Source organism: Eubalaena glacialis, chromosome 19 (genome assembly GCF_028564815.1).
Source record: "Eubalaena glacialis isolate mEubGla1 chromosome 19, mEubGla1.1.hap2.+ XY, whole genome shotgun sequence".
Taxonomy (NCBI): Eukaryota; Metazoa; Chordata; class Mammalia; order Artiodactyla; family Balaenidae; genus Eubalaena; species Eubalaena glacialis.
Window position 1 is genome coordinate 5,129,352 of NC_083734.1, and position 13,401 is coordinate 5,142,752.

Here is a 13,401-nt window from a genome sequence, read left to right on the forward strand (position 1 = left end):
TTTTCATTGCAGCACTATTTACAATAGCCAAGACATGGAAGCAACCTAAATGTCCATCGACAGAGGAATGGATAAAGAAGATGTGGTACATATATACAATGGAATACTACTTAGCCATAAAAAAGAATGAAATAATGCCATTTGCACCAACATGGGTGGACTTGGAGGGCATTATGCTAAGTGAAATAACTCAGAGAAAGACAAATACTGTATGTTATCACATATGTGAAATCTAAAATATGATACAAAGGAACTTATTTATAAAACAGAAACAGACTTACAGACATGAAAACTTACAGTTACCAAAGGGGAAAGGTGGGGGAGAGGGAAAAATTAGGAGTTTGGGATTAACAGATATATATTACAATATATAAAATAGATAACCAACAAAGACCTGTATAGCACACGGAATGATACTCAGTATTTTGTAATAACCTATACGGAAAAGAATCTGAAACAAAAAATATATATATATATATTCAGTCATATATGTATGACTGAATCACTTTGCTGTACACCTGAAACTAACACAACATTGTAAATCAACTACACTTCATTAAAAAATAAATAAATAAAAACAAAAAACCCACCCAAATTCTTATTATTAACATCAGTAATAGTTGGGAGTCAGGGAAATGAGTTCAGTGTGCTCACCTAAGACTCTGGTTCTCAGAGTGTGGCCCCATTGTTAGAAATGCAAATCCTCAGGCTCCATCGGTATCAGAATCAGAAACTTTGGGGACAGGGCCCAGGGGTCCGAGTATTAACAAGCCCTCTTGGTAATTCTGACTCACGCTCAAGTTTGAGAACCACTGGTCTAGGAAATCTCCGGAAGCTCAGCCAGTCAATACTCACACTTCGTGAAAGCAGTTCTTCGACGGTCCCATTATCCCCCCCTCGTTCCTCCTGCCCTGGTCACACCCTTCTTGATCACGGTTGAAGCCATGAAAGGCCCCTGCAAGTAGGAAAGAGATGCTTTGCACTGCTTAATAGCTGTGGGACTTTGGGCAAACACAGCCACTTTCCGTGCCTCCGTTTCTATATCTGCAAAATGAGATGTTGACCTAGGAGATCGCCAGCATCCCTTTAGAGCTAATATTACAGGCTATGAACTGTCAGTGCTGTTACTCTAAACCCTAAATATGGACCACTGCTCTCATGAGGCATGTTATTTTGAGGCATTCAAAGGATAAGGGGGTCTGATAATACTCCTGAAGATAGCAGCACAATGAACCATGGAAACCTTGTAGATAACAAGACCCTTAGCCCAAAATGCCTGTGACATCACTGTCTGAGGACAGGGAAAGTGATACATCACAACAAATACACATCCAAGCTTATCCATCTGCATTCTTGAGGCACACACTCCAGACAGTGTATTAACGCTGCTAAAGGTGACAAGTTCCCCACATGGGTTATCCTCAACTCACTATTGAACGATTAAACGGTTAAGTCCAGGTGAATAAGTATTATAATGAGGGATCATAATAGATTTGTTCAGTAATAACACGTAATAATAAACATGAGACTCAAACCACTGGAAAAGATTTTGGAAACCAGATGGTATATGCATTCGATAGGACAGATAGCTTCAGGCTCATTTTATTACTTTGTTTTATTTAAAAAAATTTTTTTTAGGTCTTTTTATGGAAAATTTAAAACAGATGAAAAGTAAATACAATAGAATACTGAACCAATGTTTAGGACAAAGGCTGTCGTCAGGAAACGTGCAAATCAGTGAGGGCTGGAGAATCAGGAGGTGAGAGAGTAAACTGAGAACGGGAGCACAGCGAGTGTCAGGGCCTAAATGCCCTCCTTGTCGAGGACGGGGAGAAACTTTGTGAGGTTGCGCTCTGCCCTTGGCCTCGGCCTGACTCACGTTCCGGTGGGGGTCAGGCCCTGATAATAGCACGGACATGGGATGAGCACTGACCACTCTTCTGAACCCCTCACTCACTTCTACCCCCAGCGCAACTGTACACGAGGCACTGATTGTATCCTTTCGTGTAGGCGGGTAACTGAGACCCGGAAGGCTAGTACAGGGTAGGGTGGGGATTTGAATCCTGGCAGGCAGCTTCTGGAGCCTGTGTGCTTTTCCACAGAAGTGCCTCTTCACCTTGGAGAGATTCCAGGCCAATCCCCTCATTTTACAGATCAAGGAGAAGGGGGAGGAAGCAGCTTCCTGCTGACAGATAAGTCTCTCAACTTGTACTGGGCAATCCATAAAATAAAATAAAAATACTGATGCCCCACCCGAGACAAATTAAATGCAGATCTCAAAGGAATAGGGCCTGGGCATGCTTTGAAGCTCTCCAGATGATTCTAATGTGCAGACAAGATTCAGAAACTCCTGATAGCGGAAGGGGCCTGGGGTGTCATCTGTCATGTGCTTTGAAATCTCAGCTCTGCCATTGGCATCTCCTCACCTGTTCTCCAGGGAATATCTTTTCATTTAGGTGATTATAGTACAGATAATCTTTCGAAGGCTTCTGCCACATTGCAGGTATTCTACAAATTATAGTTATTCTTCCTACTATTAGCTGTTGACATATCCCAAGTTAGAATAATAGATTTTATTTTACTTTGTTTTCCAATAACCTTAGTATATGATATCCAGCATTCTGAGCTTCAGTAGCACTCTGGAGTAAAACTAACATATTAAAGGCACAGCCTGTGGTGATCTATAAAATTCAACCACATTAACAAGGAGAGTGAACATCATTGCCCTGCAGATGTCTTACATTTGTGCTTAGTTAAACCCAAATACCTCCACTCTGACCACACAGAGAAACTTACATGCTTTTTTTGTTTGGTGGTTGTTTTTTTCCCCCCTAAAGTTTATCTGTGTGAATTGGCCTTTCTTAAAGAGGCTAGTTAAGCACGGCAAGGCTTAAGATAACGTGTTCTCTGCCTTCTGTGATACGAAGGGCTTTTGACAGTTGTGAAGCTGACACATTTTTTCATTCTCTGGATCCACAGAGGGCTCACCAAAGAGACATGGCCTGGCATGGAAAGGAAAGTTTTCAGTCTTCAGTATGCTGGATGCACTCCAAGGTTGGAGTGGCCTTTACCTGCCTGACTTACTTCGCTTGGTCTCTTCCAACTCTGATTTAATATTTCTTTTCATTCCCCAATTCCAAAGGACCCTGTGTCCAGAGTGATTTTGTCCCACCTAAGCTGGGCTGAACTTAGGCTGAAACTCCAAGTCCCTCTGGGTCTTTAAAGCTTCCTCCTTGTGGGAGAGAGAACATTTTCTCGCCAAATCACTGCTCTCAAAACAAACTCTGGGCTGGAAGCCCTTTGCCTGAGGACTCTACGTCCACCCCCAGCTGTGATGCTCTCCTGGCGGCTAAACCTCCTGCTTCTGCCCTGTAGAGTTTGTGTGTGTTTCCTTTCACTCCCAAGAGGGGTTCTACTTCATTGGTGTTAAAGTGATCGCTCTATAGGGTGTATATCATCTTCCACTTTCCAAAAATCCACCTTTGATTCCTAAGCACCTACATTCACCAAGCTGCAGAGCAGGAAGAGGCTGAGGCCGGGGCGTATACCGTTCTCTCTGTCTTGAGAGGATGGATAGAAGTGCCAGCCAGGCTATGTGACTTACCAAAGACCCGGGGGCTATTCCGTGGTGAGAACAGTACCCACTTCGAGTGTTCTGATGCTGCCCCTAAGATCTCTACTTTTATTGTTTAATTTTATTTGTTAAAAATTCAAAGCTTTTTCACAGTGGAAAGTTTTAAGCACAGATAAAAATAGATAGATTAGTATGTGAATCCCAGGTACCCAAATTTAACAACTATCAGTGATGGTTGGTCAATTTTGACATTATCCTCAAAACATTTCATCTATACCCTAACTCACTTTTCTCTCTCCCATATTAATCTGACGCAAATCCTAGACATTACATTATTTCATGCATAACCATTTATAAAGTTCCTGTAAAAAATAAAATACTCTTTTTAAAAACCATAACCCCATAACCACCATAATAGTGTAACACATAAAAAACACACGGTACTTCTCTGATAGTCTCAAATACGTGTCGACTGAAAAAAAGGCACAGCGTGAGAGTTGTGAGTTAAGTTTTATTTGGGGCAAAATGAGGACTATAGCCCAGGAGACAGGATCTCAGAGAGCTCTGAGAAACTGCTCCAAAGAGGTAGGGGGGAAGGTCAGTATGTATGTGATTTTGTTGAAGGGGGAGTGCATGCAATCAAGCACATATTTTTTTGTAAAAGGTTTCTGCTAGTCTCTTGAAGGTTACTGCTAGTCACGAGGAGCAGACGTCAGTCACCATGAAGGATTTTAGTGCTTTTCTAGATAAGAGGAGATACAAGAATTGGGCTCATAAAATCGGCTCCTGAAAATATCTAACTATCTGAAAGATCTCTTCTGCCAGTTTTCCCCAGAGCACAGAGTGCCTCGTTCCTGATCTCCACCCTGAGCTCCTTTCAGGGGGTGTTGAAAGTCAGCAGCTGCAGAGCATATGATTTAACCCTTGTAGAGGTAGATGGCAAGTGCCAGTGGCAAGTGCCAATTTGTAGTCGACATATGCAATTTTCAAATTTTCAGTTGTCACATACGTGTTATTATTGTTCACAATATTTTGATAGAACCATTATTTTAAAGTATTAAGAAATGTGAGATATAGTATGTCTGGGATTTAGAATCTAGTTGAAGGACCAGGATGAAAGGTACCAATAACGTAAGAGGTGTAAAGAAGAATGTTATAGATACTGTTTTACATACATTACATATATGTAATACATCACATATATGTAATACATCAGACAGCAGGACCAACACAGAATACTATGCCCAGGAAAGAAGAGGAAGGGGGTATAATTTGAACAGGGCCTTGACAGGATTCAGACAGGTAAAATTTAAAAGGGCAAATACGGAGTTGGGATGTGACTAAAATCTCAGAAGCAAAATATACCAGGCCTGTTGACGCGATGGTGAAGAGAAGTTTTGCCACAGCAGAAGTTTTATACCTTTACAACAAAATACTGAATAATAATATTAGATATTTAGGTTGGATCTGATTCAGCAAGTGCTTCAATATCAAACTCAGGGTTTACAGCTTTGCATGCACTGGGGACCCCTTGAAGGCCTTTGAGCTATTATAAATGCAATTTAGCTTCATGGATAACAGCAAAACAGGAATGTAACATTTTGTCATTATTACATAAAATAAATTGAAGCGGAAGTAAGCCCTATCTGTCTCCACACCACCATCAGAAAATATAATTAGGGGAAAAAAGTATCATTTAAATGATAGCCAGCAACACACAGTAGATATTAAGATTTTTCCAGGGACATTCTAACATCATTTGTCAATGGACATCAAATTAAATTGGGAAAAAAAAGAATATGACTAGCTTATGTCTCCAGGAAAGATATTTGAAGTTGTTTATTGAAGTGGAATTCAATCTCCATAATTTTGTGGCTCCCTCCTTTCTACCATAATAATTCATCTCTATAATTAAAGCCTAATGAAGCAAACAATTTCTTCTTTTCATAATCAACTTCATCTGTGTGAGTGGCCAACATTAAAATAGAATCTTTCCAGTAAATGGATTCAGTGCTCCTAGTTAAAAAAAAAAAAAGGAAAGAAAGAAAAAAAGAAATCCTTCTCTTTCTTTTGAAATTTTACATTTTACCCCCATTAATTAGCTTTATTTCCTTAAGAATGCTAGGATGGGTTTCCTGATAACCTCCCAAACTAGAACAAAGCTAGATTATTATTGAATTAATCGATCTGCTTGAAATCAAAGACCGTATGGTGTCACCCATTATCTATCGAGGGCCTTCATTCCCTTGCATGCTCTGTCATTTAATAATGCTGAGGATGGTAAAGAAAGAAGATGAAATTTACATCTTTGCATCATCATTTAAAATTTAAATACCTCTTGGAAATGTAAGACGTGAAGCCACTATCTGCTAATGTCTTTGGACATGATTAGCAGACATCCAGCTGGGACCAAAAAGAAGATTCAGGCCAGGCTCCTGTGGAAATGCAGGCCCAGCCAGGAGAAGACTTTGCAGAGTGAAGACATCAGGGACAACTCTTTCAGTGTCTACAGCATCAGAGCGCGCCAGCCAGTGAAGTCACTTCCGGGCTGACCCCTTTCCCCGTGGGCGTACGTGCCAGAGATCGCCAAGCCCAGCTGGCTAGTATTTCTGCTGGAAAATGTTGTACTGTTGACATCATTGTAAATAATGTTCTAAATACACTGCTCTGCAGATAATAATCTCCTTTCTGATGGAGCCTCAACAACGAATTTCTTAAACTGGTGCTCGTGGCCTCAATGTGGCCAGAGTTGTGGTCTCTTTACCCAACATTATGATTCTTAAAAAGCTCAAACCAACGTTTAAAATAAAAAAAGATATTTCACAGAAAGATACGCATTTCCAGCTTATCTTGGAAACTGGGAAGATGTGATAAGACTGGCCCTACTTTCCCACGTGGTAGTGATGGGGGGTCCTAGGAGCAGTCACCGTCTTTGGAAAGGGCCGTGTTCCCCATTCCTCCCGGGCTCTCAGCGCCTCCCACCCCTGAGGCTGTGTTCATCTTGGGTGGCCTCAGCCTGCAGCGGCTTGAAGCCGGGTTTCAGTTCCCGGCCAGTGATTGAGGTCCGGTCGTGGCAGTGAGAGCACCAAATCCCAGCCACTAGACCAGTGGTCAGTGACAAGGCCCTGGCCCTACGGCTTTGCAGAAAAAGAATTCTCACAAAGACAGAAAGTAGTGAAACAAGTAAAGTATTTATTAAGAGAAAAAAAGAGTATAGTACGTGTGGATAGACACACGGGCAGGCTCAGAGAGGGAGTCGCGCCTTCGTGGCAGTTTAAATCACTTATATGGGGCATTTCTTCCATGTTTCCTTTGACCAGTCATTCTGAATTGCCTGGTTCAAAGTCTGTATTTGGTATATCAGGATTTTCCCGTGCATGCGCGCGCATCTCTTAACCAAGATGGATTCTACCAAAGAGGCCTATGGGTAGACTTAGCCACTTAGCATCACTCCCCTTTTGACCTCCAAGGAGCCTTTCTGAGCATGTTTAGTCGGGGAGGTCTCCTGACTTCAAGAATGAGGAATATATGGTCTCATCTTCTATCTGGGCAGGGCCCAGCCTCCTCTCGCAACTGTCCTGTTATTTCTGTCTCGGAGTATCGGTCCACAAGGAGCAAACTCAAACCGTTTGCCCTGGGGGCGCATCTGTCTCCTGCCTCGGTGTGACTCACCACTATCATTGCCCTTGAACTGCTTTTTTTTTCTTCTAGTAGAGAAATATTTTCCTGGATCCCTGTCTCCATAGAAAGAGGGGCACATCAAGACAACTAAGGGGAACAGCTGACTTTTCCTACACCCTACCTGCCTTGTTCATTCAAGTTCCCAGCCCACCCACCCCACCCCGACCCTCCCGTAGGCACTGGAAGTTCTTATTTATTTATTTTTCTACCGAAGTATAGTTGATTGACAATGTTGTTCTAGTTTCTGGTGTACAGCAAGATGATTCACTTATACATGTATATTCTTTTTCATATTCTTTTCCATTATAGTTTATTATAGGATATTGAATATAGTTCCCTGTGCTATACAGTAGGACCTTGTTGTTTATGTGTTTTATGTATATTAGCTTGTATCTGCTAATCCTAAATATCTTAATTTATCCCTTACCCCCTCATTTCCCGTTTGGTAACAATAGGTTTGTTATCTCTGTCTGTGAGTCTGTTTCTGTTTTGTAAATGGGTTCATTTGCGTCATTATTTTAGATTCCACATGTAAGTGATATCACACTGTATTTGTCTTTCTCTTTCTGACTTCCTTCATTTAGTATGATAACCTCTAGGTCCATCCTGTTGCTGCAAAAGGCTTTATTTCATTCTTTTTATGGCTGAGTAATATTCCATTGTATATATGTACCACATCCTCTTTATCCATTCCTCTGCCGATGGACATTTGGGTTGCTTCCATGTCTTGGCTGTTGTAAACAGACACTGGAGTTTTTAACCCTGCCTCAAGAACTTGTAAGGGAGGAAAACATTTTCCTCACCACGTTAGGGACCCTGGTTTGGTCTGAAAATTAAACCAACGAAGACAGCTTAACAGGAGAAAGGCATACACATTTATTTAATATAAGTTTTACATGACACAGAAGCCTTCATAAGACAATGAAGACCCAAAGAAACAGTTAAGCCTGAGTATTTTTATGCCAGGTTTGATGAAAAGTGGGCATTTGTATGGAAATATGAGTTAAGTGTAGTAGACTGGGGGAAACTCAGAAAGGCTTGTTTGAGAAGCTCTTCTCAGCACCCCTTTGTCTTCAGAGATAAGGATGTTCCTTTCCTCCGGGTGTAGGGAGGACGCTTCTTGCATGAGGGTTTTGTATGACCTGTTTCAGGGGAGAAGGGTGGGGATGGGAGAGAAGGTCAAAGTGGTCTTCCTTCTGTAGTTTTCTCAGTTAAAAAACAAAATTCAACTGAGTAAAGATTAAAGATCTTATTGGCTTTATTCAACAATCCATCCCACCTAGCGAATAGGAAGGAGCTCTGTGGAGCTGTACAAAATGAGAGACTTTTACAGGCAGAAGGAGCGGGAACAGGAAGTTGTACTCGGCCGAAAAGCAGGTTGGTTACTGCGAGGTCACTTCCCTTTGGGGGATGCAGGGGTCCACCAGGCAGGTGACCTCACTGGTGCTGATCAGGGGATTCCTGATTCCCTGGTTTAAGGTTCCGTTTCTGGGAGAGGCAAGCCTCAGTTTGATGATGTGGGGTTTAGCATAAGTGACTCCATTTGGGGCCTATTGTCTTGTTTTTCCCATCTCATACTTCTTCAGCGTAAACTATTCAGTATGCCAAGGTGCTATATTTGGGGTAGTATGACCTGAACCCCATCAATGGCAGTTGAATTCTTTGGGGATGGTTTCCTGTCAGGCAGATAAAGGGAGTTCAGAAAAATTCTCTTCTTCAGCTGTTGATTCTCAAATGTCTTCAGCTCAAAATAATCCTTATGCCATTGTGATTTATTCAGAGCCCCTTCAAGAACTTCCTGGGAGAGAGTGGTGAGGTTGCAGGGAGTAACAAGATAGTGCGAGCCATGCTGTGATGGGAGAGAGCCCGGTGGTACTAGAGTGCAGAGGGGGGACATGCAAGACAGGGAGAACTTGGGGAAATGCAAGTTGACAGAGATTCTTTGCTTGACCAAACTGTAGTCAGGCTCCTGAACCTTCTCCTAGGCCTATCTGTGCCTTCTTTGTAAAATCCAGTTTTAGCAAGAACCCTGCAAAGTCAGTTTGACCAGCACCCCCAGCGTGGATAACTGACCGGGTCCCTCATCCTCCACATCCCCGAGGTGACGTCCAATCACCCTGGCCACCTTCAGCAAGAGTCCTGTTGTTAATTTAGCCAGAGCTCCCCTGACCCCTGGTGTGTCCTCTTAGTAATTTTCCATCCCCTGACCCCCACCCTGCTCCTTGGCGATAAATCCCCACTTGCCTGGGCTCTTTCTGGAGTTGAGCCTAACCTCGCCCCCACCGTGAATCTCTTTGCAGCGGTCCCTATGCCTACTGTGATGGTCCTGCATTAGCATCTTCAACAAGTGTTGCTGAATTTTTTATTCTTTAACAAAGTACATCTATGATTTGTGAGGGAAATGCCAAGGGTTGGCACTGGAGAAAAAGCAGGCCCCTTTGCCTTACTTAGCACATGTAATCATTTCCGTTCTGTCCTCCCCGTGAGCCCGAAGTCCGGAACTCCGTCTGTGTGGTTCACTGCTGTACCCCAGGGTAAGACACATAGGTGAATACTCAAACAATACCTGCTGCCTGACACTTGGACACTACGCCTAATCATGAAGGAGAGAAGGTTTTACCAGATTGGTTATTAGCTGCCTGACACTTGGACACTAAGCCTAATCATGAAGGAGAGAAGGTTTTACCAGATTGGTTATTAGCTGCCTGACACTTGGACACTAAGCCTAATCATGAAGGAGAGAAGGTTTTACCAGATTGGTTATTAAAAACATATTTTGAGGATCACCCGGAGTCATCTGCCACGATCGGCTTCACGTGCCTTTTGGGGATCCAAGAGTGACGAGGGGAGCCCATACCTCCAGCTTCATGCATTTTACAAAAAATCGCGTCTATCCCTACGTGGAAACTTTGCAAGTTTTATGAAAGGCAAGAATAGCACATTGACTGCAGATATGAAAACAATCCTTCACCCCTCCCTGAATCCATATCCAATACAACTTGACTTCAGAGCTCCTCCAATGAAGAGGTGGAATTTATTCCTCACCCCTTGAATTTGGCTTGGCCTTGTTACTTTGGCCAGTAGCATACAGCAGAAGTGGTGGTGTGCCAGGCCCCAGCCTAAGCCTCTAGAGGCCTCGTGTGCTTCTACTCACTTAGAGATCTGCAGCATCATATGTATAAAGCCAGGCTACCCCACGTGGGAGATACATAGCTCAGTCAACCCATTGTCCTAGGAACCAAAAACCAACCACAAGCAAGTGAGTGAGGCCATCCTAAACCTGCCCCTTGATGATCTAAATCTGCCCATTGATGACCTAAACCTGCCCCTTGATGACCTAAACCTGCCCCTTGATGACCTAAACCTGCCCCTTGATGACCTAAATCTGCCTCTTGATGATCAGCTGAATCAGCCTGGTGCAAATCACAAATCAGCAGGTCCACCCAGATGACTGAGTAGTGAGCAGTATTAGATGCTTACTGTTTTAAGTCACTGGGTCTTGGGGTGGGTTGTTACTCAGCAGTAGCTAACTGATACAGCAAGGGGAAGTGATTCCTCATCTCTGCTTTTTCTCCCCCGCTGTTCCCTTTGGTGCCTCTCTTCCCAGCCAACCTTCCAACAGCCTTTCTCTTTCTATTATTCATCCTTTAAAGCCTGCAGTCACATTACATGCGGATTTATAGATCACCACTGAGAATTGAAAATGGAATCTGAATACATATGAAAAGGCATATTTTTTTTAAAAAAAGTGAGAAGCATGTCATGCAGGGGCTAATTGTGTGTGCATGGTTGAATGGCTGAACATGCCCTGGAGAAGTGTTTCAGCATTCCATCACAGCATGCTCATAATAGGAAACACAGGAATGGTGTGTGCAGCCTCATGTGATCACAGAGACCTCAGGTCGGGGGCTTTCCAGCTTGCTGTTCAGAGGCAGAAAAGAGGCGGAAAGCTGCCTGTCTTTTCTGGTGCACACAGATTGCAGTTAGGGCATGTCTCCTGCCTTGATCCAGATGAATAAGCTCACGAGGAGGTAACAGAAATGGGAGTTGTTTTTTGTTGTTGTTGTTGTTTTTTGAAATGGGAGTTTTGACACCAGAACGGGGGATACTTTGGTGGACAGAATTGCATCTCTGTCTCAAATGGTCATTTCCCACTGAGCGGTAGGGCCCAGGATGAGGTGCAGTTGTCAAGGCCAGCCTTAGCCCAGGTGAAAGAATTAATCTGTTTCTGCAAAACAAACAAGCAAACAAAACAAACCACTAATTGTATTTGCAGTATAATGTTTTCACAGCGTTTTCTGCTTATTTACAACACTTGATTTTTACAATTGTGAGAGAAATAACCCATGTTCAAAGAAGTCAAATGATGAACTCCAAATCGTAAAGCATTCTGGCGGCTGGGTGGCTAACTACCCCATGCTTTAATTTCCTTCATTGTATTAGTTTAACAAATATTTCTTGATCATTTACCGTGTGCCATGTGTAAAGTGGGACTGTCTCTTCACATAATTTGGAATATTTTTCTGGAATTTTCTTTAATTGGTCACTGTATAACATATATGAAATCTGAATTGCTAATTTAAAAGGAAAACTTGTTTTAGTAAGTTATATGCTTAATCTAGTACCAGCCTAACAAAGTGACAATAAATATCACAGGAAACAATTTTAAACATTAAGTTTAAAATATTAGTGTTGATTTTAGATGAGAGAAAAATATAGTATTTCCACAGCCAGACCATATTAGACCTGCTGGATTTTTCAGGCACTGAATTTGTAACCTTTTGAAACAAAACAATGTGTAGTTTTCCTGTTTGGGGGCAAACTCTATTCTTGGGAGCATTATTAAATCTTGTTTTTAAATATGTTGACTTTCTCCTAATATTTGCCCTCGGTCAGGAGGAAACAGCTGTGTGTTCAGGGTGATATAATACCCTTTAGATTGTGCTTTTATTATTACATATGGGATCATGTCTTCTACTTTCAAATATCTGGAATGGGTTTCAGAAATGCATCCCTCACTGTTTACAGTGGATCCAGCTGACAGCAGAAAAATCTAGAATGAGATTAAAGAGACACTGGTATTTTCTGACTTTAAAAATAATTTTTTTTTACGAAAAATGACAGGTACCGCAAAAGTGATTACAGAGCTGGTATAAATTCTTTTTGATAAGCGGCAAAACATCTATTAAAATAAAAGCATGATTTGAAACTTTAAAAGAAACAAATGGTCCAGGCTTGAATGTGGGCAGGAGGCAATGGACAGTGTTTGCATTTGCTGGGGAAATACAACTCTCGCCTACAGTTTTATGAAACCTATTCCCACCAGGTTAGTCTCAATCAGAACTGAATCTCTCTTTGTCACTCCTGAGCTCAGTCATCTGATTGGAAACAAAAGAACTCTCCAGAAGATAGTCCATGTCAAGATGCCAGATGTATGGGGGCAGACAGACCCGAGACAGGAAGAAAAGCTAACGGATGAGGTGAAGCAGAGACGTTATGTGAAATCCAGAGAAATTAGCAAAGCCACGTTGGTGTGCGTGAGGAGGAGGGCTCAGGTCTTACTCCAGGTGAGATGGGATAACACGGCATCTGGCAACTCAGCAGGCAAGACACTGTTTCATGAGAATAAACTGAAGCCCAAGGTGTGGACCTCCTGGTGCGGAGTGAGGCAGACCAGAGCATCGACGTCTGGGAAACGTCTGCATCCTGCACAACTCCCTCCTGTCCGTCCACAGCTCCCCGCCTGGCCTTCAAGCCCCAAGCACGCTCGGGCAGAGGCCCCTAGCAGCCTGTGGTCAGGGTCTGCCGTCAGGGACTCTCCCCATCGGATGACCTCTCATGGCCCCTACTGCAGGCACTGGCCCCCGGTAGCTCACCCCACAGGGGAGGGCCAACCTGCCCTCTCTAGATCCCACTGTGGCTCTTCTGTTATGGTAGCCCCAGGAAACTAATACAGATGTCCAATATACAACAAATAGGTTTTTACTATGCATGTATTTGTTGTTTATCTGAAATTCAAATGTAACTGGGCATCTCATATTTTTCTCTGTTATTTTTCTTTGCTGGCAGGCCTGGCCATGTGGGTACCTGGAGGGTAGAACTCTAGGCAGAGTGAGGAACAGTAGTGCCTGGTGTGTTTGGGGAAA

General features: G+C 42.8%; 1 long non-coding RNA gene across 1 annotated transcript in view; it reads left to right on the plus strand.

Moving 5' to 3' along the window:
- Positions 1-13,401, plus strand: part of LOC133079484 (uncharacterized) — a 254,696-nt gene that overhangs the window by 193,196 nt on the left and 48,099 nt on the right. The window lies entirely within an intron of this gene.